This window comes from Myxine glutinosa, chromosome 5, assembly GCF_964187855.1.
Source record: "Myxine glutinosa chromosome 5, kmMyxGlut1.1, whole genome shotgun sequence".
NCBI classification, from domain to species: Eukaryota; Metazoa; Chordata; class Myxini; order Myxiniformes; family Myxinidae; genus Myxine; species Myxine glutinosa.
In genome coordinates this window covers 4,700,262-4,725,616 of record NC_136265.1, presented here as the reverse complement: position 1 = coordinate 4,725,616, position 25,355 = coordinate 4,700,262, and the positions used below count along the sequence as shown (strand labels likewise).

The window sequence follows — 25,355 nt, the reverse complement described above, 5'->3', positions numbered from 1 at the left end:
CATCGAGTATGCGACGCCATTTTGTTATTTATGTATGAATGGAATACGGACGCTGTTGTTAAATAGTAACCGCATTATGTGTTCACTGTCACGGCAGAGGTACAGTGGAGTGTTTCCACCATGTTCTGGGTAACCCCTGATCGCTTGTGAAAAGGGTATGTGATCTTGTTTTATGTCGTGTAAACAATTACCTTTTTGTGTATACTGTATAGTTGATTTGTATATTTATATTGGTGGGTAGTTGGGTTAAGTTAAACCCTTTTGGGGATGCTTTTAATTATGAGAAAGGTAATTTTATATTTTCTTTACAGATATTTGTTCAGTGCTGTCAGCTGCTGTTCTTTTGATAGGTTTTATTACTTGGCTGCTATACGTCATTTGGGATATTCTCAAATTAAATAAAGTGTTGTATTGTGCTCTCCTTCCAAACTTTCAAATATATTCTATTAATTTGAAATCTCTGTTTGTTCATTTAATTGAACACTTACCTTTGGGGAATTGCCCTCAAATTACTTATTTAGGGTTTCCCACCCCATATTGGGGAAGTGGTGTAGTCTGTAAACAAACTACCAGGAGCCCTGGACTCCCCTGGGTGTCACATAAACATAGTCATGCGAAAAAGTAAGTACACCCCATGTAAAGTTTTGTCTTTTTCAACATATTTCAACATACAGATATTTGATCTTCATTTCAACAATATTGATAGATAAAGGTGATATAATATAACAAATATCATGAAACCTTTACATTTTGTAGTCCATTGTATAATTTAAATAAACATAAATGCAAATTTCGCATGTGGAAAATGTAAGTACACCCCTACATTTATCACTACTTCAAATACCTAAAATTACAATCAGGTGCACCAGCTCAGGTGCAAATGATTACAACATCGTTAGAGAGGATCTTGGAGGAACCTGTCTTATTTAAACCTCAGACATTTAGTTTGGTTTGCTCTTTTTTGTTGAAGTGTGCGGCGTTACCATGCCTAGATCAAAAGAGCTCTCTGAAGCCTTCAGAAAGAAGGTTGTAGATGCCTACGAGTCTGGGAAGGGATTTAAAAAGACCACCAAACAATTTGAAATCAATCATTCGACTGTCCGGAAGATCATCTACAAGTGGAGAAGATTCCAAACAACTGCCAACTTGTTCAGGCCAAGCCGCCCCAGCAAGTTCAGCCCGAGAGCAGACCGCAAGATGCTGAAAGAAGTCTCAAAGGACCCCAGAATGTCATCACGTGACCTACAGGTAGCTCTTGCCACTGTTGATGTCAAAGTGCACGAGTCTACCATGAGAAAGAGGCTGCACAAATTTGATCTACATGGGAGGTGTGCCAGGAGGAAACATTTGCTGTCCAGAAAGAACACCTAGGCAATGACCAGCACTTCTGCAACAATGTGCTCTGGACAGATGAGTCAAAGGGAGAGCTATTTGGCCACAGTACCAGAAGACATGTTTGGCAAAAACCAAAGCAGCATTTGACCACAAGAACCTGATACCAACTGTAAAGCATGGTGGTGGAAATATTATGGTTTGGGGCAGCTTTGCTGCATCAGGGCCTGTGCAGCTCACCATCATATAATCCACTATGAATTCTTCATTGTACCAGAGGGTGCTTGAGGATAATGTGAGGCCATCTGTCGGAAATTTGAAGCTCAACCAAAGGTGGACCTTGCAACATGACAATGACCCTAAACATACCAGTAAATCCACCAAGGAATGGCTGAAAAGAAAGAAATGGAGTGTTCTGGAATGGCCAAGTCAAAGCCTGGATCTAAATCCCTTCGAGATGTTGTGGGTGGATTTGAAATGAGCTGTGCATGCAAGAAATCCCTCAAACCACACAGCTGAAAGAATTCTGCATGGAGGAGTGGGCAAAAATTTCTCCCAGTCGATGTCAGAGACTGGTCGACAGTTATAAGAAATGCCTACTTGAGGTTGTTTCTGCCAAAGGGGGCAATACCACCTATTAGAGCCAAGGGTGTACTTACTTTTTCCACATGCGAAATTTGCATTTATGTTAATTTAAATTATACAATGGACTACAAAATGTAAATGTTTCATGATATTTGTTATATTATATCACCTTTATCTTTCAATATTGTTGAAATGAAGATCAATAACTATGTTGAAATATGTTGAAAAAGTCAAAACTTTACATGGGGTGTCCTTACTTTTTCACGTGACTGTATATATATATATTGTTGTGGTTTTTAGAACCCTTCACTTGGTAAATTTTTGTAAATGTTCCCTTATAAATAATCCCCTATAAATACTCCCATTTTTGGTGTAAAGTTCAAAGATCGCACCCTAGTTCGGTTATATTGCAACACGTAGGACACCATAGATTCTTCTTTAGTTATTTCATTAGTATGTGTTTCAGGTAAGGATCTGTTTCCAATAGTTGACTCTGCGTTGTATTTATCAAATAAGATAGGCCCCTTCAATTATCCCCAATCTCTTGCTCTCTCCAAAGTGCCAGTAGCCGTATTGCAGCGTTCGCTGCCTTTTTGGTTTGTTTGCTGGCCCCAAGCTGCCATTACGCACGCGGTCAGAGTGGGAGAAAAAGGGAGGAGCGGCCCGGAACATCGGCGTGGCCCCATCGACGCGTCACGAGGGGAGGTACTGATGAACCCTTGTGACCAATCCGGGCCGAGGCGTGTTCACGGGTAGGCGGAGCAAAGCGGGCGCGGCTTGATACGCGAGGCTTCCAATAAAAGCGGGAGCAAAAAGCCTTTTCAGGCGCAGAGAGCAGAGGTGGGCAGAGAGCAGATGCGGGGGAGTTCGGCAGAGGCAAGAGAACAGCGTAGAGGTGGCGAATACAAGAACATTGCACGGAGGATCGTTTGGGACGATCATTTTTCGATACGAACTGCCGTTGTTTTGAGAGTGTTCGGCACGCTATTCGTACGCGCATTCCAGCCCCTCGCATATGTAAGGTCCGGTCGCGCGCCAACGACGCCAGCTGCCTGCCATTCTTCGCGGCGGACCCGAGCCTGGAACCATCTCCTTGGACCCTTCTCTTCCTTCCCGCCACCACCACCCCATTCGTGTAAGTCTGTCTGTTTGGCCTGGGCGTGTTATATAAGTGTATAAGGTTGCCCTATGTCCTTTTATTTCCTTCTTTTGTATATTCTTCTTGCCTTTCGTTTCCTCTTCATTATTGTATAATAAATCCTATGTTCTTTCTTTACCTGATTTCTTCTCATCCGATCGCTTGCATCCTGTCCCCAATTGAATATCGGTGGCACGATATAGGAACCGCTATAATCGGGTTTAGACTGCCGCTAACGGTTTGAGCTGCAGATTGCTAAACCGCTCAGCAACATTCCATCTTGTCCATGGCTCGGGCAGAAGTATCGCCCTGCTCCCGACCGGGAGGAGCGCGATATCGTCTAGGACTCGGACGGCCAGCTTAAAAGACGAGGGGATTACACCCCCCTCGGTAAGGGGAGCGCCGTAACCGAGATCCGTAACAATATATTTATTTATATATATACATACATATATATATTTGTTACTATTATTATTTCTTATTTTGTGTACATGAGTGAGAGATTGGGTGAGGGTGTGTGTTTTTGCATGAATAATTTTTGCATGAGTGTGTGTTCTTGTATGTTGAGTGCTGTACGTTGTAAGGGTATGTGGTTGGTTGGTGTTGTGTGTGTGTGTATGTGTATGTGTGTGTATGAATGATCTGGTGTGTTTTGTTGAGTGGTGAAGGGTATAAAGGTGGGTGTTTGAGTGTTCCACCATGTTTGTTTGGTGCTGTGGATTCTGGAAGTCGTGGCGAGAGTGAACCAGTTTTGGTTGGCTTCCAAAGCCAGTCGCCGACTGGGAATCCTCCGTCGTGCGAAGTCCTTCCTTGGCACACCGGAGCTCCTCACCACATACAGGGCTTTCATCCGCAGCTCAATGGAATACTGCTCTCCCCTCTGGGCTGGTGCTCCTGCCTCACACCTAGCTCGGCTTCATGCTGTTGAAACCAAACGTTCAGAATCATTGGAATCTCCCGTGATGAAGCTACCTCCGAGGGCCTTTCACTTACTCACCACAGGCAGGTTTTTTTTTTTTTTTTTTTTTTTTTTTTTTTTTGTATACTGAATCGAGGCTCGTGAAAGAGCTAACATTTACTTCACAAACAAATCAACCAGACAAACAAAATATATAAAAAGCGGGAGTGGAAAACAAGATGGGGAGAGAAGGTGAAGCACACAAACACAACATTTGAGAGCAGGGAGATGTGTGGAAGGGAGAGGGCTTGGGGGGAGGAGGCATGGGAAGGGGGGGGGGGTGGAGGGAGAAGTATAAAACACAAGGACACCAATGACTTCCAGGACAGAAGTTGGTATTTCAAAAAAGTGGAATTGGGGTGAAATTAGCGGGGGTAGAAAAGATCAAGGTTTTGGATGGGGGAAGATAAGAGATGGTGGTGAACAGCTGTTTTAAAGACCTGGAGGGTGGAGTGGGATTGAAGAGAGTGAGGGAGTTTGTTCCAGAGGCGGGAGAAAAGAGGAATGAAGGAGTGAAGGTGAGCAGAGAGTCTTGATTTTGGCAGTTTGACCATAAGAGGGTTGCAGGCAGATCTTGTGCGACCTTTAGGAATATTTGGGGGACAGAGCCCAGAGAGAGCTGGAGGAGCAAGGCCGGAGAGGAGTCGGTAGAAGACAGAAAGACCACCACCAAAGACTCCTGGACTCTGTGTCCTTTCCTCCTGACAAGGTGGAAAAGTTTCTGTCAACCCTCGACTCGGATTCTGCAACTGGACCTGACGGCATCAGCCCACGGGTCCTAAAATCCTGTTCTTCCGCTCTTTCACTCCCTCTCTCTGTTCTCTTCACCCTCTCTTTTGCTCAAGGTCATCTTCCATCTGCTTGGAAATCTGCCAACATCACCGCTTTGCACAAACAAGGTGCAAAAACAGATCCCAGCAACTACAGACCAATCAGCCTTCTCCCAATTATCAGCAAAGTCATGGAATCCATCATTGCAAAACGGCTTATATCTTTGGAACGGCTGGTCGGATTTAGACAAATTAAACTGAATTGTGTAGGACGAAAGCCGTGGGTCCAAAGTAAGAAAAAAAAAAAAGGAATAAAAGGGGTGGAGGAGAGGGAAAATTTTCGCCAATTTTTCCCACCATTTTATAACACCTAAAAATCGTTCGATCAACATATAAATTAATGACAGACAACGCCATCTCATGCCGGTCCAGAATTATTATGAAAGATGGCGATTGGATGAAAATTGCATACCGACACTTCTCACTGTCCCTCATTGTCCCTCATTTCCATTCCGGCTACCTGTCTCTTGCTCCCGCTCCTTCTCCCTCCCTCTAGTTCCCATTGGCGGACGTTTTGCGAGAAGCAAAGCGTTTTGCAGGAAGCTTCCAGGAAGCAAAACCAGTGCTGTTGTTTTTTGACAATTTCGAGAGATCGGGTGAAAAGCGATATACAAAATAATAACACCCAATGATTGGATTTTGGTGAAGACCCAGGTTCGAATCCGGCTACAAGAATTGTTTAAAGTGATTCTTCACCATCGAGAGATCGGGTGAAAAGCGATATACATTATATTTAACATGATATACTTATTAATGTTATTATTTTAATATTATTCATATATTAAAAAAAGTTATGGATGAGTGAATGAACCTGGTGGATGAGTTGGGGAGGTGACAAGAACACGCCGATTACATTTTGGTTCAGGTCCGAATCCAGATCCGGCCTATCAGTGGGATACAAAACATAAACTGTTCACCAAGGCGGAGATATGCTCTCTACTGAGCGTCGTTCTAGTTGTGTGTTTGTTCGTCTGGGCGATATCTTAGCCATCCTTTGAGCTAGGAAGCTGAAATTTGGGGAAATTGGTGAACAAGTGCTTTTGAAGACAAAGCGTTTGTGTGAACCCTCAACCTCAACCTAAGTTGAAGTTGTTGCTGCAGTGTTGTTGTTTTTTTGTGTATTTTCTCTGTGCCCCATGCTCGCAGATTTGGTTGGTACAAATATTTTATTGAAAGAAAAAAAAAATTCATCTGCGATTAAGCTTCAAAATATAAAAATTGATACTTATTGATTCGGCACGCTTACAATAGAAATTAATGGCGAGGGTTGTGGTTGGGTCGATGGGTTGTTGTTGGGTTGTTGTGGTTGGGTTGATTTTGCGAAATGAACGTTCTTTGAACAAATTAAATGGTGAATCGGATGAAAATTGAGGATTTTTGAACTTGTTGTTGGAACTTGTTGTTGGAACTTGCTGTTGGAACTTGTTGTTGGAACTTGTTGTTGGAACTTGCTGTTGGAACTTGTTGTTGGAAGTTGCTGTTGGAACTTGTTGTTGGAACTTGTTGTTGGAACTTGTTGTTGGAACTTGTTGTTGGAACTTGCTGTTGGAACTTGTTGTTGGAACTTGCTGTTGGAACTTGTTGTTGGAACTTGTTGTTGGAACTTGTTGGAACTTGTTGTTGGAACTTGCTGTTGGAACTTGTTGTTGGAACTTGTTGTTGGAACTTGTTGTTGGAACTTGTTGTTGGAACTTGTTGTTGGAACTTGTTGTTGGAACTTGTTGGAACTTGTTGTTGGAACTTGTTGTTGGAACTTGTTGTTGGAACTTGTTGTTGGAACTTGTTGTTGGAACTTGTTGGAACTTGTTGTTGGAACTTGTTGTTGGAACTTGCTGTTGGAACTTGTTGTTGGAACTTGTTGTTGGAACTTGTTGGAACTTGTTGTTGGAACTTGCTGTTGGAACTTGTTGTTGGAACTTGTTGTTGGAACTTGTTGTTGGAACTTGTTGTTGGAACTTGTTGTTGGAACTTGTTGTTGGAACTTGTTGTTGGAACTTGCTGTTGGAACTTGTTGTTGGAACTTGTTGTTGGAACTTGTTGTTGGAACTTGTTGTTGGAACTTGTTGTTGGAACTTGCTGTTGGAACTTGTTGTTGGAACTTGTTGTTGGAACTTGTTGGAACTTGTTGTTGGAACTTGCTGTTGGAACTTGTTGTTGGAACTTGTTGTTGGAACTTGTTGTTGGAACTTGTTGTTGGAACTTGTTGTTGGAACTTGTTGTTGGAACTTGTTGTTGGAACTTGTTGTTGGAACTTGTTGTTGGAACTTGTTGTTGGAACTTGCTGTTGGAACTTGTTGTTGGAACTTGTTGTTGGAACTTGTTGTTGGAACTTGTTGTTGGAACTTGTTGTTGGAACATTTTTTGGGAACATTCAAATGTTGGGTTTTGCTAACGTTTCAACAACGTCGCTACAACGTTTCACTTTCGTTGTTGCAACGTTTTGCTCCAACGTTTTGGGAACATTCAAATGTTGGGTTTTGCTAACGTTTCCACAACGTCGCTACAACGTTTCACTTTCGTTGTTGCAACGTTTTGCTCCAACGTTTTGGGAACATTCAAATGTTGGGTTTTGCTAACGTTTCCACAACGTCGCTACAACGTTTCACTTTCGTTGTTGCAACGTTTTGCTCCAACGTTTTGGGAACATTCAAATGTTGGGTTTTGCTAACGTTTCCACAACGTCGCTACAACGTTTCACTTTCGTTGTTGCAACGTTTTGCTCCAACGTTTTGGGAACATTCAAATGTTGGGTTTTGCTAACGTTTCCACAACGTCGCTACAACGTTTCACTTTCGTTGTTGCAACGTTTTGCTCCAACGTTTTGGGAACATTCAAATGTTGGGTTTTGCTGACGTTTCCACAACGTTGTTTCAACGTTTTTCACATTACTTTCCCGCAACATTGAAATAATGTTGTTGTAAAACGTTTCCACAACGTCGCTACAACTTTTCACTTTCGTTGTTGCAACGTTTTGCTTCAACGTTTTGGGAACACTCAAATGTTAAGTGAATCGGATGAGAATTCACGAGTTATTTAATTATTAGAAAATAATGAAGTACTTATTTAATTAATTACATTTCTTTCTCTTCTGACCATGAACTTGGTGTCGACCTGCAGGCCAAACCGTTGGTCAGATGAGCTCGATACCTTGACCAATTATAGTAAGTCACTTTATTGGATGCATATATTAATTATGACATCATAAGTCACGTGACATGGCGGCCATGGTGGATTTCTTGAAAACCTTTAAAATGCATCCCTGCGTTCATTTTTCGATCGATTGAGTTGAAATTTTGAACAATCGGATCTGGACTGTCGTTGTTAACGACTCTGGCATGCACCCGTCCAATCAGGATGGAGCGGTATGGTCCCCGGATCATCACTGCCCGCAGTTTTAATTAGTTTTACTTTTACCTTTCACTCTTTCTGTTCATTGTTCTCGTGGTCATACAATTTTTTGAAGACATGCATGTCATGATATAGGAAATGTTTGTTCTGTTGAACGGAAGAAATGTTTATGGTTAATTTAATTAAACGTGGGAGAGGGCAACACCACAAAGCATACCTCTTTAAGGTGTGTATAAACCCTGGAACATTTCAGCAATCAATACGATGCTGAAATGGTATTTTTTGAAGACATGCATGTCATGATATAGGAAATGTTTGTTCTGTTGAACGGAAGAAATGTTTATGGTTAATTTAATTAAACGTGGGAGAGGGCAACACCACAAAGCATACCTCTTTAAGGTGTGTATAAACCCTGGAACATTTCAGCAATCATGACGATTTTCTCATGTCACCTGAAATGGTGTAATATTGTGTAATATGGTCGACCTTGGGTTTGTTTGGGTTTGTTGTTTATTTTTGTGGATGTATATTTTTGTGTATTGTGCATATATTTTCACGACTAATTCCAGTTAACACCCTGCAAAATTTGCTCGTTTTTCTGGCCGAGTCGAAATTGCGTTGAGTTCCTATGGCATGCGCCATTAAAAGCGCTGTGTAATGGTTGAGCTCCCTTTATTTCGTTTTGGTCACGCGAATGAGCAGACAAAATGACGAATGCTGCGGCTGGAGCAGTAGAAGCGATTTTTCTTTTAATTGTTTAATGATTATTCGATATTGTTATGACTTATTGTCAATAGGAATACTAAGTGGTCAGGAGGTAGCCTTTTGCTATGTACAGTTTATTTTATTGTTGATTATACCACATAGCTGTGGTGATAAAGGAAATGTTCGTTTTTCAAATAGATGATTAAGTGGTCAGGAGGTACCCTTTTGCTATGTACAGTTTATTTTATTGTTGATTATACCACATAGCTGTGGTGATAAAGGAAATGTTTGTTTTTCAAATAGATGATTATGATATGACCATGATTATAAAATCATGATGATTATTATGAATGATATCATAGGGTTCCAATGCAGAATGATTGCACGAACTTGGAAAAGAACTTTCAAGCCCTATGGGATAAATTGGGTATTACAAGTGATGGAGTTTAAAAATTTAGCATGATTGAAGGAATTTGACAGTCCCATTTCAGGAGTTTTACGAAATTTATATTGCCAAGAGATTTTGGGTACTATTAAAAGAAAAATGATGAGATATTTTTCCCAAAGAACTTTAATATCTGCCATCCATTTTGGCTGTCTCACGAATGAAGGATGAGTTGCCTTTAGTGGTTGCAAAGAAAATTTGTGGAGACCAGGCAAAATGGGAAAATATGTCAGATATGACCCTAGGACAGAACAGTGATTCGTCAATTGACATGAGGTATGAACCAGAGGTGACGACCGATGATCTTCAATCTCGGTCAAGAGATGGACCTGTCCTGACATCATTGGGGAAAGGGCTTATGCAAGGAGTCACCCAAAATGATTAATTTGATTTATTGATGAATATTGATAAATTAATTGAAATTGAATAATTCAATTGATTAAATTGAATAAATTTAATTGAATAAATTTAACTGAATAAATCGAATTGAATAAATTGAATTGAATATATTGATTGTTTGATTGATGAAAATGCGGTCTCAAGGAAGAAGCTTTAATATCTTTGTGAGATATTATCAATGTGAAGACAACCTTGGAAAATTGAGCAAGGTGGTGAGTTTATATATAGATATATATGTGCGGTTACCATTGTGTGATTTCCCCTTCAACAGAGCGGACACCTGAGGATTCACCCATTTCATACTGACCCTCTGGCTCATCTGCAAATACTGATCTGTGAGATTGGATTGTGCAAAAGCCACAGGTGAGAGAGATTCTCTGGAAATCACCGTTTGAACAGGTGGAGAGATCCTTCCTGGAGGTACGAGTGAAGTTTTAGAGGAACAAGCTACAACACATCCAACGCTACTTTGATAAAAGGCAGAATGGGAAATGGAGCCTGCAAGAATACACAAGGACAACCAGAGATTCCACAAAAAGGTACTTGTACATATCATATGTACGACCGTTATGGTGCCGAAGCTATAAGGCAGGTCGAGAATTGGTATTTGTGGACAAAGGGACATGATGAGGAGTTTCCAAGAGATGGTACATTTGAGCGAAGTCGATTGGAAAGATTGGAACAAAGATTGAAAGCCAGGGAGAGACAGAATCTAACGGTAGACTGGCTTGCATTCCATCTTTGGGATGGTGAATCCAGACAACAGGAACAGCAAGAACGGATAACGGATCTAGAACTTAAAATAAAAAGGATACAGGATACAGTGGAGGAGACAAATGCACAACTGCCCTCGAAATTAGGAATGAAAGTGACAGTTGTCCCATCTGATTCCCATTTGTCTCCCCAAAAAGGACGGTACAGAGAATTTTTTCGTGTTTCAGGAGATAACAAGAGATTGCAGTGGCAACTCAGGGATGTAGAGATGCAGCCCAGCAATACAAGTGCACAGGTGCACAGACCAGGCAACGACAGAAACCGGTGTTTCAAGTGTGGACGGATGGGACATTGGAAAAGAGGATGTCCGTATACCAACAGGAAGACAAGTTCATAGGGTAAACCAAGATCAAGGGTACCAGTGCTGACCGATACCTCAGACAACGATTAGGCCTTCATTGCGGCAAATCCCAAATGACGATTGGCCTCAACAAATTAGATTACTGGACAAACATGAATAACTGTCGATGATTCTTGTGTCTGAAAAGTTTTTTCGGAGCAACAATTATTCATTTTTTCTTTTGCTTGTAAGCAAATTGATAATTAATTGATCAAATGCCGAAATTGGATCTTTTATGTTGGGCACAAAATTTTAAATTTACAAAGTTTGGAACAATTGCTTTGCAATTTTTTTCGCAAACCAAGTGACAAGAGTCACATGATGATCAGGTGGGAATTTCGGACTATTGTTCCGCACGATTGATAGGTCAGTGGTCGACTGACATGCAAATGGGTGTGTAGTCAAATTTGGATAAATTATTATGGAAACTGAAAGGGTAATTTCAATGTGACATCATAGGGGTTTTCTAAGAATAGACTTTTAGTCTATTTGTGTATTAGCATTTTTAATTTGATGGACAAATTTTATGAAATTGAAATAAAATTGACACCCATCTTGATCTGTAAATAATGGTTCCAACGCAAACAAATATGCATAATGCATGTGTGTATGTGTTTTTGTGTATCAATCTTACAAGATTGTTGACACCGACAGTGTGCCTTGTCTGAAAATAGATAGTTCCATGGGGATGGGATCGCATATCGAGAGAATTCGTAAAATAAAAATAGAAATATAATTTGATTATGAAAATTATCACTTTTGTCAAGGGAGATGGAGAATAAAGATTTGATTTGCTGAGTTATGAGCAGCTATTCATTAATAGTAAAAATTGGGAGTAATCTTGGGATTCCATTGTGATCGAATTTATATGAGAATCAAAGCTATTTATGGATATGAGCTTCATAAAAATGTGGGAGTACAAAATTAGCCAAATTTTGGAGAGGTCTTACACTGACTTCCCAGAGTACTCTGCTCATGGATTTTTATATATATAAACTTGAATTTTATCAGCATATAAATTGTGCTGTATGTATGGATGTGTATTAGGCATAGATGATATGGGAAAATAGTAAAGAAAATTTTGCTGGTTTGAACTATTGTGAGTTTTGAGTTCTGGAGTTCAAACAAAGTCACTGGTTAACAGATGAGAAAGGATAGTAAATAAATTATTCGATGCTGGGTAAATTAAGTACGATATTACTAAGACTTATGAGAGCTATTGTTCTTCCTTACAGCAGTGGAAAATTATTGGAAAAAATTAGATCCAACATAATGAATCTATAAAAGAATGTGATAGGGATAATATCCTCAATTTGTACTAATTATTTGATTGTGGGTAAAGGAATTAATTTATCGTAGTGGATTGTTAACAGCAGCCTGAAAATGTCCTGAGAGTGTGCATCCATGTAATCAGAAATCCCAGATTTGTTTTTACAAACAACATTTTGGTAGAGGTCTTGTGTGGACGAGCACTTCCTTGGTAGATAAAAAATGGTACTGCAGACTGGCAGCCACTTTTGCGGCCAGTTAGGCCAAACAAATTGAGAGGAAATTGTAGTTAAATACGTAAGTTACACATGGCTATTTGTAAAAAGGAAATTTGTGGAGATGGGAAACATTTTTCGAAGGTTTATTAAAGTGTTATAATATGGCATGTGGCAAGGCAAACTATTAGATGGGAAAATTAGATCTGGTTATAGAATAAATTTATTGACCCCTTGAAGATAATTCTTCGAATCATTGTTTCACTGGCATTTTTTGTTCACATTGGAAATAGTTTGGTAGAGCTTTGGTTAAAACCTTTGGTTGCGGTATCTTGGAACAAATTGATAAACCATAGGAGATTGATAAGAATAGAAACAAATATGGACCCAAAATAGAAAGTTGGATTCATGCCTCTCATTGCAAGCAAGCACATGGGGCTAAGGTGGACGATCCCACAGAAAACGAGGCTGCACCTAGCAGCCCAGCAGAACATTCAGTGGCGGATAAATGATAGTTGTGATTTACATTCATTTGAATTACATTTTAACACCCCTTGCATTGATAAACATTACATTTTCAACATTTAATATTCCGACTTGAATTAGGGAAGATAGTGACATTTATTTGCCTACATGACATACCATTATCTACTGATATTAGCGCAACATGAGGGATAATGTATCACAACTACACTCATGATTAGGGGATTTAGTTCGACTCCGGGAGATCAGGGTAAGACAAATAATCTGATTTATGTTACATATTAAGGGATTTTCTTTATTTACCTTTTAGGAAGCTTGTTAGTTTGGTATATAATGTTGAATGTCATTGACATATAATTATGTTATAGGTATGAACATATACAAGGGGTAGCTCACATGTTTTACAGATGGCTACAGGTGGGACAAGAGGGAGCAAGATACCACGATTATATAAAAGGGGGTGCCTTTGCATGGTTGGGAAACACATTTGGAGGGGTGGTAGCTAAGATACTCCAATATTTGTTTGTTGGTTTAGTAGTTATATTGGCAATTGTTTTAGTGGTGGCTTGCTTGAAAGCCTTAGTGACGGTGTGTTTGAATAAGGTAACCAACAACACGATGATAACGCATGAAGTGACAAATGAGGAAAGAAATGTGGAACCACAAGAGGAAGACTTTTATGGCGACATAAATACTGAGATTAAAAGATTAAATCAAGTGATGTTGCAAATGAATACAGTAGAATTAAGATAATGGCATAACGACAATATTATGAGTTGTGTCAATTACAAGATCAGTGAACTCATATCACCACGAGTGACACACTGTTAGGGAAAAAAAAGGGAAAAGAAAAAGTGGAGAGGAATTATGGTAATACATTATGCTTAATTTGTTGGTTTGGGAAAATTGTTGTTGGGAATTAGATATTCCCGTTTGTGATTGTAATCATATACAATTTATTTTCTTAGAGTAGTGCTAAAATACCTGCATGAGTTAATTTTTGAGCTATATTAACCTGAAAGCATTTGTGGATGCTATTCTTAGTTTAGTAGTTAAATACATACCTGATTGAATATTATTTGTGTGACGCATATAAATGAATATAACTTTTAAATGTTTTAAGGAAAAACAACAAATTGTTGAATGTGAAACTGTCGGAAGACATACATGATTTTGCTGATTTCATGGTAAGATGTACCCTATCTGATTCAGTGTGTGTGGAAAGCAGATTCAGATGTGACTGAGCATAAGGATAAGACGAGATCACATTTTGAAGGGAGTGCTAACGGAATTGGGAAGAAGTTCGAGAAAGAAAATTTGTGGCTAAAATGAAGTTAATCGCGGCATACACCTTCTTTCTCAAAGAATGATGAAGACATTCTCCCGTGTAACTTGGAGATGGATGCTTACCTTCACCAAGGAAATTTATGTGACCATTTGCCTGGATCACACTGCAACATATGAAGGAAAGGCGATCACTTACTCTTGTTTGAAGGCTTCGAACATTCATCACATCAGAAGTTGCAGGACAATGACATTTTACCTGCAACCTCTGCGAAATGCGGGGACATATGTTATTACTTCACCAACTTCCGGGGAACCAGAATGGAGCTGCAAACAAACGGCTGTGCCCTTGTCACAACAGCTGTGCGCGATTCTGCTGGTTGCTCCTGGTATGGACCATGAATGACCTGAACACCATGGTCCCAACATCATTGTGGATGCATCCGGCATCCCTGTTCCACATTTTGCTGGCCAATCAACGTCACACCAATACTTGCTGCCCACTCACAAGGAGGGAGGAGGCAAGTCGACTACAACTGGGCGAAGGCCTTTTTCAGGAATTACTATGCTACAGCAAGAGTGGCAAGAATGCTACATGGAGAGCAGGGTCAGTCTATGACTCCGTGCAGTTATTACAACAGCAAGACCCTACACGAAGTAGTGCAGGTGCTATGAAGACATTAGGAGAAAATGTTTCATACCTGGATTCAAACACAAGTGATCAGCCCTTCCTTTCAAACAGAGTCAACATTTGTTTGGAGGCAAACGTTTTTGCCAGATGTTGCAGATGCTTTACAAAACTTGAAAATGAAGTGAAATTGTTGTGTCTTGGTGATGGTGAAGTGTTGTTTTGCAAAGATATTTGTGATGTAAGTGAAATAGATTGAATTAACAATATGGAAGGAGTCAATGACCAACGAAATGTTTTGTGATTCTTGCAGGATGATGGTGTATACCTAAGGAAATTGGATTACCAAAGTTATGGTTTGAATACTTGTATTGATGTTTACTTGTAGTGATTGATTGTTTACTTATACTTGTATTGATGTTTACTTGTAGTGATTGATTGTTTACTTATACTTGTATTGATGTTTACTTGTAGTGATTGATTGTTTACTTAAATTGATGTTTAGATTAATGGTTAATATAAACATAAAACAAAAAGATGAGGGATTGTGGTAGAATAAATCTTTATACTATGTAACTAGTTATGAGATTGGTGAGTGAACCAATAGGTGGTCGTAAGAATGTTAGGAATGTATCTCGCTCTGTTAAAGCTGGGAGTCCATTGTCCACCTCCTGTACAGCCCTGGGCTAGAGCACCCTCCTACTGTGTAAATGGAACTCACAGCAGGAGGGGAGCGAGTTGGTACCAGCAGGGCGATTGTGGATGACCAAGGAGCTTCAGCGCACGGAGGATTAACTTTTAGCGCACAGGGGATTAACTCCAATTTATCCATATAAACCAGAGCAAACTTTGAGTCAACACACTTGTCCTCAGAAGCCCTGCCCGACGGAATGAACGAATACCAACGAGAAGCAGCGCCAGGAGATCACCGGCGAACAAGAGGAACCAACGACTTCAATAACTAGATTCGTTATAGTGTTGTAGTTGTAGAGTGTTTTGTCGGTTTGGGTTATTTCCTCCGCTGCATTGCTTGTTTCTTTTATTTTGTTTTCTCCCCCTCACCTCACCTCCCTAGACAAAGAATTCTATATTGATTCTTTCTCCCCTCCCGGACACGTTTGTTCGCTCTCCTCCTCGTCTCGGCTTGTGCCCCGCCCCCTGTATCTCGTTTCTCTCCCGCCTCTGCTCCTTCCTTCTCAAATCCACGTTCTCGCTTGGAGACTTTTCCCAGATTGTTTTTCATGGTTTTCATGGTTCTGTTTGGATATTGTTGGAATATGTTTAAACTGCAGCCGTGATGCTGACGACGCCCCCCCCCCCCCCCCCCCCAGAATTTCCATGTTTTAAACGTTTCCCAGTGTGTACCCTGGTCAGAATAGGTACACCGTATCCCTGCGTGTCGTAAGAGACGACTAAGAGGGTTGGCGTCAGGAAGGGCATCCGGCCATAAAAAAACATTGCCTCAAAAAGAGAACCATGACAATTACAACTACATATTGGCAGGGTGCAGCCCGAAGTGGAGATCGGTTTCTGAGGTTTGGGACATGGAATGTAGGGACAATGACAGGGAGATCAGGAGAAGTGGTGGAAGTATTGGTCAGAAGAAGAGTGGACATATGTTGTGTGCAAGAGACGAGATGGAAGGGAAGTGGTGTGAGAATGGTGAAGGGTAGGCAGGGACAGAAATACAAGTTTGTGTGGCAAGGGTGCCCGGAGGGCGTGAATGGTGTTGGTGTCCTGTTTTCTGAGGAGTTTGTAGACAGTGTGGTGAGTGTGACTAGAGTGAGTGATAGGTTGATGATGGTGAAAATGATGATTGGAAAGCTCTTGGTGAACGTCATCTCGGGATATGCTCCGCAGGTTGGTCGAAGCAATGAAGAGAAGGACAAGTTCTGGTGTGCGATAGAGAAGCTGATGGAAAACGTGAAAGATGAAGAGGTTGTTGTGGTGGGAGGAGACCTGAATGGACATGTGGGAAGGAGTATGGATGGTTTTGAGGGAGTTCATGGGGGTTACGGATATGGTGTGAGAAATGGAGAAGGTGAAAGGATTTTGGAGTTTGCTGATGGAGCTGATTTGTTGCTTTGTAATACTCAGTTCCAGAAAGAGGATAATAAGCTTCTTACATACACGTCAGGTGGGTCGACGACAACCGTTGACTACCTGATGGTGCGGAGGCGAGATAGGGGGCACCTCCGGGACACAAAGGTGATCCCGGGGGAGGAGGCTGTTTCACAGCACCACTTGGTTGTCTGCGACATAAAAATGAAAGGTGCGAGGAGAGCTCGGCGGGTGAAGTACCAACCAAGAATGAAGGTGTGGAGGTTGAAAGAGGTGACAGTAAGGGAGGCATTAAAAGAGAGGCTGAGTAGGGTAGAGGATGATGTGGTTGAGCTTGAAAGTGGTTGGATGTCAATGAAAGCTAGTCTGTTGGGAGCCGTTGGTGAGGTATGTGGATGGACAAAAGGACCACTGAGGCACACGGAAACATGGTGGTGGGATGATGAAGTTGGAAAGAGGATTGACGAGAAGAGGAAGAAGTTCTTACATACACGTCAGGATATGTAAGAAGGGTACGGGAGCAGAAACAGCAGAGCATGAAAGTTATAAGGCAGCCAGGAAGGCTGCAAAGAAAGAGGTAGCAAAGGCGCAGGAGGCATGTAGGAAAATGTTCGGAGAACGCTTGGATTCAGAAGAGGGTCAGAAAGCAGTATTCAGGATTGCAAAGCACATAGCGAAAGAGAGGTGTGATGTGATGGGGGTGAGTTGCTTGAAGGATGAAGTGGGACAAATCGTTGTCGACCCAGATGGAATTAAAGGAAGATGGAAAAGATATATGGAAATGCTGTTGAATACAGAGAATGAATGGGATGGCAACATAGAGAGTAACCCAGTTTTAGGACCGGCAGAGAAGATAACTGAGAAGGAAGTTGAGGAAGCGATAACAGCAATGAAGAGTGGAAAAGCGGGAGGGCCGACGGGAGTTGTGGGAGATATGTTGAAGGCAGCAGGAAGTTGGGGTGTGAAGAGAATGACAGAGATCTGTAATCTGGTGGTGAAAGAAGGCCGCATTCCAGTGAATTGGGAACTGAGTACCCTCGTCCCTCTATACAAGGGGAAAGGTGACCCTCTGGAGTGTGGCTCGTACCGAGCGATAAAGTTATTGGAGCATGGAATGAAGGTATTGGAAAGGGTGTTGGAGAGGAGGATAAGGAAGAAAGTGAAGATCGACGAAATGCAGTTTGGATTTATGCCAGGAAGAGGAACGACAGATGCGCTTTTCATTGTGAGGCAGTTGCAGGAGAAGTACATGGAGAAGAGGAAAGAAGTTGTTTTTTGGGTTTGTTGATCTGGAGAAAGCATTCGATAGGGTTCCATGCAAAGTATTGACATGGGCATTGAGGAAGTTAGGAGTGGAGGAATGGTTGATCAGAGTAGTGATGGCAATGTACAAAAGAGCGCGCACAGCTGTAAGGACGAAGGACGGGAACAGTGGTGAGTTTGAGGTGAAGGTGGGAGTGCATCAGGGGTCGGTACTAAGTCCACTACTATTTGTAGCTGTGATGGAGGTGCTGGCTCAGAACGTAAAGGAGGGTTTACTGTAGGAGTTGTTGTATGCAGATGATCTGGTGTTGATTGCGGAAAGTATGGATGGACTGAAGGAAAAGATGAACAAGTGGAAGGAATGTATGGAGACAAAAGGTCTGAAGGTGAATATCGGAAAGACGAAGGTGATGGCAAGTGGTAAAGCATGTGGTGAGGTGGAAAGAACTGGGAAGTGGCTGTGTGCAGGAAGGGTGTCGGAGTGAACTCCATTCAATGTACAATGTGCGCTGAGTGGGTTCATCAAAAATGTAGTGGTCTGAGAGGGTCATTTACCAGTGTGGCAGCTACATTCAAATGTAAGGTGTGCACAGAGGGAGCTGCAGATGGAGGAAATGTTGAGTTGGATCTTGGAGACGGCGTGAAGCTGGAAGGTGTGAAAACATTTTGCTACCTCGGAGACATGCTGAATGGAGAAGGTGGATCAGACTCGGCAACGGTTGCTCGAGTGAGATGTGCATGGAAGAAGTTTCGGGAACTGAGTGGCGTGCTGATGAGGAGGAGAGTGTCGCTGAAGCTGAAGGGAAAGGTGTATGCTGCATGTGTGAGAAGTGTTATGATTTATGGGAGCGAGACATGGGTAATGAACGTAGAGCAGCAACGAAGGCTGGAAAGGGTGGAAATGCGAATGGTTCGATGGATGTGCGGAGTATCGTTGAGAGAGAGGAAGACAAATGATGAATTGCGAAAGATGATGGTAATATTGCCTGTGATTGATGTTGTGAAGAGGAACAGGCTGAGATGGTTTGGTCATGTGTTGAGGAAGGATGAAAGTGACTGGTTGAGAAGAGTGATGGAAATTGATGTAGAAGGAAGTAGAGGACGGGGAAGACCGAGAAAGACTTGGCTAAAGATGGTGGAAGAAGAAATGCGGGCAAGGGGGTTAACAAGGAGAGATGCAGAAAATAGGGCAAAATGGAGAAGATTGTCATGGGGACCGCAAGGCTAACCCCCGCTCTAGCAGGGAAAATGGCCTTAAAATGCATGTTGTTGTTGTTGTTGTTATAGTGTTGTAGTACCTATTATATTGATACAAGTGAATTAGGAGTTAATAAAGTCTGGATCTTTGTAAACCTGTTTTCCAGTCATTGGTCTTGAGTCCCAAACCACTTCCACGACAATGTCCTTGGTGTTTATACTTCTCCCACCCCCCCCCCCCCCCATTCCCACGCCACCTCCCCCCAAGCCCTCTCCCTCCCACACACATTCCCGATGTCCCTCACAAATGTTGTGTTTATGTGCTTCCCCTTCTCTCCCCATCTTGTCTACCGCTCCCCTTTTTATATATACTGAAACGCAAAAGAAACTTACCACCTTTGAAACCTTTAAATATCAACAATAACACTGCGTATAGTAAATGTGTGAACTTATTTGTGGACAATAGTGTCCTCACTGTCAGACAAAACGGTCACGGATGGTCACTTGAACCTACAATGGTCACTTCACAGCACAGCTGTTGAACAGCCGTTTTGACTGTCAGTGATTAGCCAAGGGGTACGGGATGATTTTAATGAGCTGCACGTGATGTCTTGATATTGGCTTTAAAAAGGCCAGTGCAAAATGGGCATTTCAATCAACATGCCACGATTGTCAAGGGATCAACGGCAGCGTGCCCTGGGCATGCTGCAAGGTGGACTGAGCTACCGTGAGGTGGCACGTCGCCTTGGCTGTTCACACCAGACGATATCGGCCCTGGTGGACAGAGACACCCTCCACAACTCTGCAGATGACAGACCTCGATCAGGGAGGCCAAGAGTCACCACTGCAAGGCAGGACAGGCAGATGGTCCGAAGTCACCTGCGGGATCGATTCCGTCCAGCATCCCGCACTGCGGCAGAAACTCCGGGGCGTGCAAACCCACGGATCTCCAATGATACTGCACGAAGACGACTGCATGACTATGGTCTGACTGCCAGAAGACCATACAGAGGCCCCGTGATGATGGTTGCCCATCGCCGCAACCGTCAGAGATGGTGCCAGCAGCATCAGCGGTGGACCTTGGCGCAGTGGAACGAGGTCGCTTTCAGCGATGAGTCAAGGTTCTGTGTGGACAGTCCTGATGGGTGTGAGTGTGTCTGGAGAAGAACTGGCGAGCGATATGCCGATTGTTGCGTGCGTCAAGCCAACAGGTGGGGTGGCCCAAGTGTGATGGTGTGGGCAGCCATATCAGGCCGGTACAGGACGCCACTGATGGTTGTGGATGGGAATCTTAACGCCCAGCGGTATGTGGATAACATCCTGCGACCTCATCTGCTGCCATTCCTGCTATACCACCCAGAACTGAGAACCTTTCAGCATGACAACGCTCGTCCCCATGCTGCTCGCTTTACCACTGCATTTCTCCAAGGCGAGAACATCAACACCATGCAGTGGCCTGCGCTCTCCCCTGACCTGAATCCCATAGAGCACCTGTGGGATGAGCTTGGGAGACGCGTAGTTGGCAGGGCCAGGACACGGGCAGAGCTGCTTCAGACATTGAGGACTGAGTGGGACAGAATCCAGCAGCAATCCATCCAAAGACTGGTAGGCAGTATACGCCGACGATGCACTGCCTGTATCCAAAACAATGGTGGCCATACACACTATTGAAAGGGGACTGACATTGCACCCTGTGCTGTTCTGTACTGTAGAACAAACTGATGAGATGGTGTATCTTGGTCAAAAACTTGACATGTCATCAATAAAATGCCAATGTTTCAATTAGCAATTGTTGGTTTGTTTTATTTTGAACTGTTACAATTTTATTACATTTCAAACAAGTGTTAAATTTCTTTTGCGTTTTCGGTCTTTTTGAAGTTGGTCAAAATGGTCAAAATGGTCAAATTTTTCGGTCAAAATGCCCATTTTGCACTGGCCTTTTTAAAGCCAATATCAAGACATCACGTGCAGCTCATTAAAATCATCCCATACCCCTTGGCTAATCACTGACAGTCAAAACGGCGGTTCAACAGCTGTGCTATGAAGTGACCATTGAAGGTTCAAGTGACCATCCGTGACCGTTTTGTCTGACAGCGAGGACACTATTGTCCACAAATAAGTTCACACATTTACTACACGCAGTGTTATTGTTGATATTTAAAGGTTTCAAAGGTGGTAAGTTTCTTTTGCGTTTCAGTATACTTTGGTTCTTTGTCTGTTTGATTTGTTTTTTGTGATAAATGTTGGCTCTTTCATGAGCTTCGATTTTGTATACAAAAAAACAACAAAAAAATTGTGTTGCTCTACCTGTGCTTTCGTTTCCTGTGTTCTGCTGTGTTCGTCCTGCACGTTTTCATTTCCCCGTTTTGTCGTTTTCGTTTTCTCTTATTATTTCTTGTTTGTCTTGCATTTTCGTTCGTCTTTTCCCTTCCTGCTCTCCCCCAGCCTTCCTCCTGTTCGGGGGGCATTGCCTACCAGACAGGGGGGAGTCTTGCGCTCCCCTTCGTTTCCCATCACTCCCTCCCTTCCCCCTCCCCCCTCTCACCCCGAGTGTTGTCCTCCGCCCTCCCTAGAACCCCGGTATGGTGAGCAGGCGCCATAATTGTGTCCGGTTTCGGTTGATTGCAGTGGATTGCAGTGTGCCGGCTCGGGAAAAATTCGGTCTAGATGTTTTGTTGGGTGTGCTGGGGTTCAAGGCTGCTGACTTTTTCTGCCTGATCTCTCTCGCCCGTGGTTTTGACGTGTCCTTCCAGACAGGGCAGGGACTTGTCGAGTTCTGGCGCCGGTGGGCTACCGCTCAGTCTGCTGGGAAACTGGCAGATTGGGCGGTTGAGGCTCTCTCAGAAACCCAGGAGAGAGTCGTGACCATCCGCCTGTACAACGAAGGCGTAAGTGACTATGATGTCAAGGTTTGGCTCAGTCGCTACGCGGACATCCGAGGCCAAGTACGCCTGGTCCGGGACGGCTTCGGTATTTGGACCGGGACTCGGCAGTTCCGGGTAAAGCTGCGGACGAGGGAGGACGGCACGGATTTAAAAAACCCCGGGTGACGACGGCCTGCCCGTGGAGTTTTATCTCCGCCTTTGGCACGTCCTTGGCGAGGACTATCTGCAGGTAGTGAGGGAGCCAGTCACCTCTGCGAGGTTTCCAGATTCGATGCGCCGGGGCGTGGTAAACCTCGTGTACAAGAAGGGTGATCGGGAGGATTTGTCCAACTGGCGCCCGATCACTTTGTTGAATGTCGACTGCAAGAAACTAACAAAGGTGCTGTCTGAGAGGGTGCACGGTGTCATGAAGGACCTCCTGCACCCGGATCAGACTTGTGCTGTTCCGGGCCGCAGAGTGTCCGGCAGCTTGGGCCTGGTTCGAGAGGCGATCCAGCTAGCGGAGGAGAGAGACCTCCCACTGAACATCGTCAGTTTGGACCAGGAGAAGGCTTTCGACAGAGTGTCACATGAATACATGATGGCCGTTTTGGACCGTTTTGGCTTGGTGCTTTGGACCGTTCAATGGTGATGGTGCGTTCTACCATCAGGCCACTCACCACTCCATGTATGTATGTATGTATGTATGTATGTATGTATATATATATATATATATATATACATACATACATACATATATATATATATAAATATATATATATATATATATATATATATATATATATATATATATATATATATATATATATATATATATATATATATATATATATATATATATATATATATATATATACATATATATATATACATATATATATATATATATATATATATATATATATATATATATATATATATATATATACTATATATATATATATATATATACATATATACAGTCACGTGAAAAAGTAAGTACACCCCCTGTAAAGTCTTGACTATTTCAACATACAGCTATTTGATCTTCATTTCAACAATATTGATAGATAAAGGTGATATAATATAACAAATATCATGAAACAATTACATTTTGTAGTCCATTGTATAATTTAAATAAACATAAATGCAAATTTCGCATGTGGAAAAAGTAAGTCAAAAATAGAGGCAAAATCCACGAATGGCAAGGCAAATACAGCGAATCTCGACGATCATCTGTGAAGGTTTTATAAACACCGCATGTGAAGCTAACAGCTCGTGAAAAAAAAAATTGCGCCCCTGAAAAACCGCGAATTTGCGGAACATAGCTGTGAATAGGAAACAAAAAAACTGCCAATTCGCGGAACACGGCCGCGAATCGGAAAAAAAACCTGCGAATTCGCGGAACACTTTTCCGCGAATAGAGAAACAAGTCGCATTGTATCACCCAAGAATACGTGGAACACGGCCGCGGATAGAAAGAAAACTGAATTCCTAGAACACGGCCGCGAATGGAAAGCAAAACTGCGAATTCCCAGAACACGGCCGGGAATAGAAAAAAAACCTGCGAATTCGCGGAACACTTTTCCGCGAATAGAGAAGGAAGTCACATTGTATCACCCATGAATACGCGGAACCGCAAATAGCGGGGTCCGACAGTATACAACTTGACATCCATAGCCAGATGCTGACTGGGCATCCTCCCTGGTGCAGTCTTTTCTTCATAAATCTGAACTTCCGACAACTTACAAGGCCTTCCTCTGCAGCCTCATGGAATACTGCTCTTTCCTTTGGGTTAGTGCCTTGCCTCACACCTCTGGAAACCAAGGCCTCACAATCATTGTAATCTCCCTCGATGAAGTTTAATCTCTGGGCCTATTACTCTCGCATCGCAAACAGGTCTGTTGCCTCTGCCTTCCACTGCCTTCTTCCTGGTCTTGCATACTCTGCCCCCCCCCCCCCCTTGCCCCTAGATTTGAGCAGGTCCCACGTGGTCTGCTAGTAAGCCACTTCCCATCATTAGATACTCTTTTCTCTTGTCTGTGGAACCAACTTTCTCAGTCTATTCAATGTTGGTTATCCCTCTATGTCTTCACCTCCTTCTTGAGTCATGCCCCATCAATTCTTATGATACTCGTTACCATTATTAACCCTCTCTAGTTCCACCCCTTCCTTTCAATGGTGATGGTGCGTTCTACCATCAGGCCACTCACCACTCCATTTTAGCTCCATTGATGTTTCGCTCGCGGTTTCCCATTCCTGATCTTCTTTTAGCCCGCTCTGTGCTGTTTGAGTTTTTATGCACAACCATTTTCCCCCTGTTTCCTACTCTCCCTTTCCTTACTGTCATTACCTCCACCAACAAAGGTGGATGGAGGTTATGTCTTTACCCCTGTCTGTCTGTCCGTTTGTGAACAAAATATGTTAAAAAGTTGAGGACGAATTCGGAAGAAATTTGGTAGAGATGTAGCCTATGTGACACCGACAAAATGATTAGATTTTGGTGAAGATCCGGATTCGGATCCGGCTTCGAGAATATTTTAAGTGATTCTTAACCATCAGGAGATCGGGCCAAAAACTATACATAGCGGGATATCTCAAAAAGTAATGGATGGATTTGGACGAAACTTGTTGGACAGGTTGTGTGTGTGACAAGGAAGAATCGATTCAATTTTGGTGAATATCCGGATTCGGCTAGTACAATTTTTAAAGTGATTCTTGACAATTGAGTGATGTGGCCAAAAACGAGGGGTAGACCAGGGTATGAAAGACTGGGCCTATGGTGATTCCCATGATTGATTTTGATTAAATGTGATTCTGTATTGTGATTTTCTGGTCTACTCTGAGATACAAAACGTAAACTGTTCATCAGGTGGAGGTATGCTCTCTACTGAGTGCCGTTCTAGTTACTCACGCCAGGGAGTAATGCATTCGATCGTGTGTGTGTGTGTGTGTGTGTGTGTGTGTGTGTGTGTGTGTGTGTGTGTGTGTTCATGTGTTCGTGAACAAGATATCTGGAAAAGTTCTGAACGGATTTGGATGAAAGTTGGTGGGATGATTGCCCTTGGGATAAGGAAGAATTGATTAGTTTTTGGTGAAGCTCAGGATATTATTCCGGATCCAGGAATTTTTTGAAGGATTGTTTACCATTGGAAGATAGGGCTCTTTTTTTTTAAACATCTTCTATATTTACATTGTGATATGAAAATAGTTTTCATATTTGTTGTAAATGTAGTT

At 42.4% G+C, this 25,355-nt stretch overlaps 1 protein-coding gene across 11 annotated transcripts in view; it reads right to left on the bottom strand.

The window, feature by feature from the left end:
* The window catches only part of LOC137428021 (flavin-containing monooxygenase 5-like), a 126,761-nt gene that overhangs the window by 64,396 nt on the left and 37,010 nt on the right, over nt 1-25,355 (bottom strand). The window lies entirely within an intron of this gene.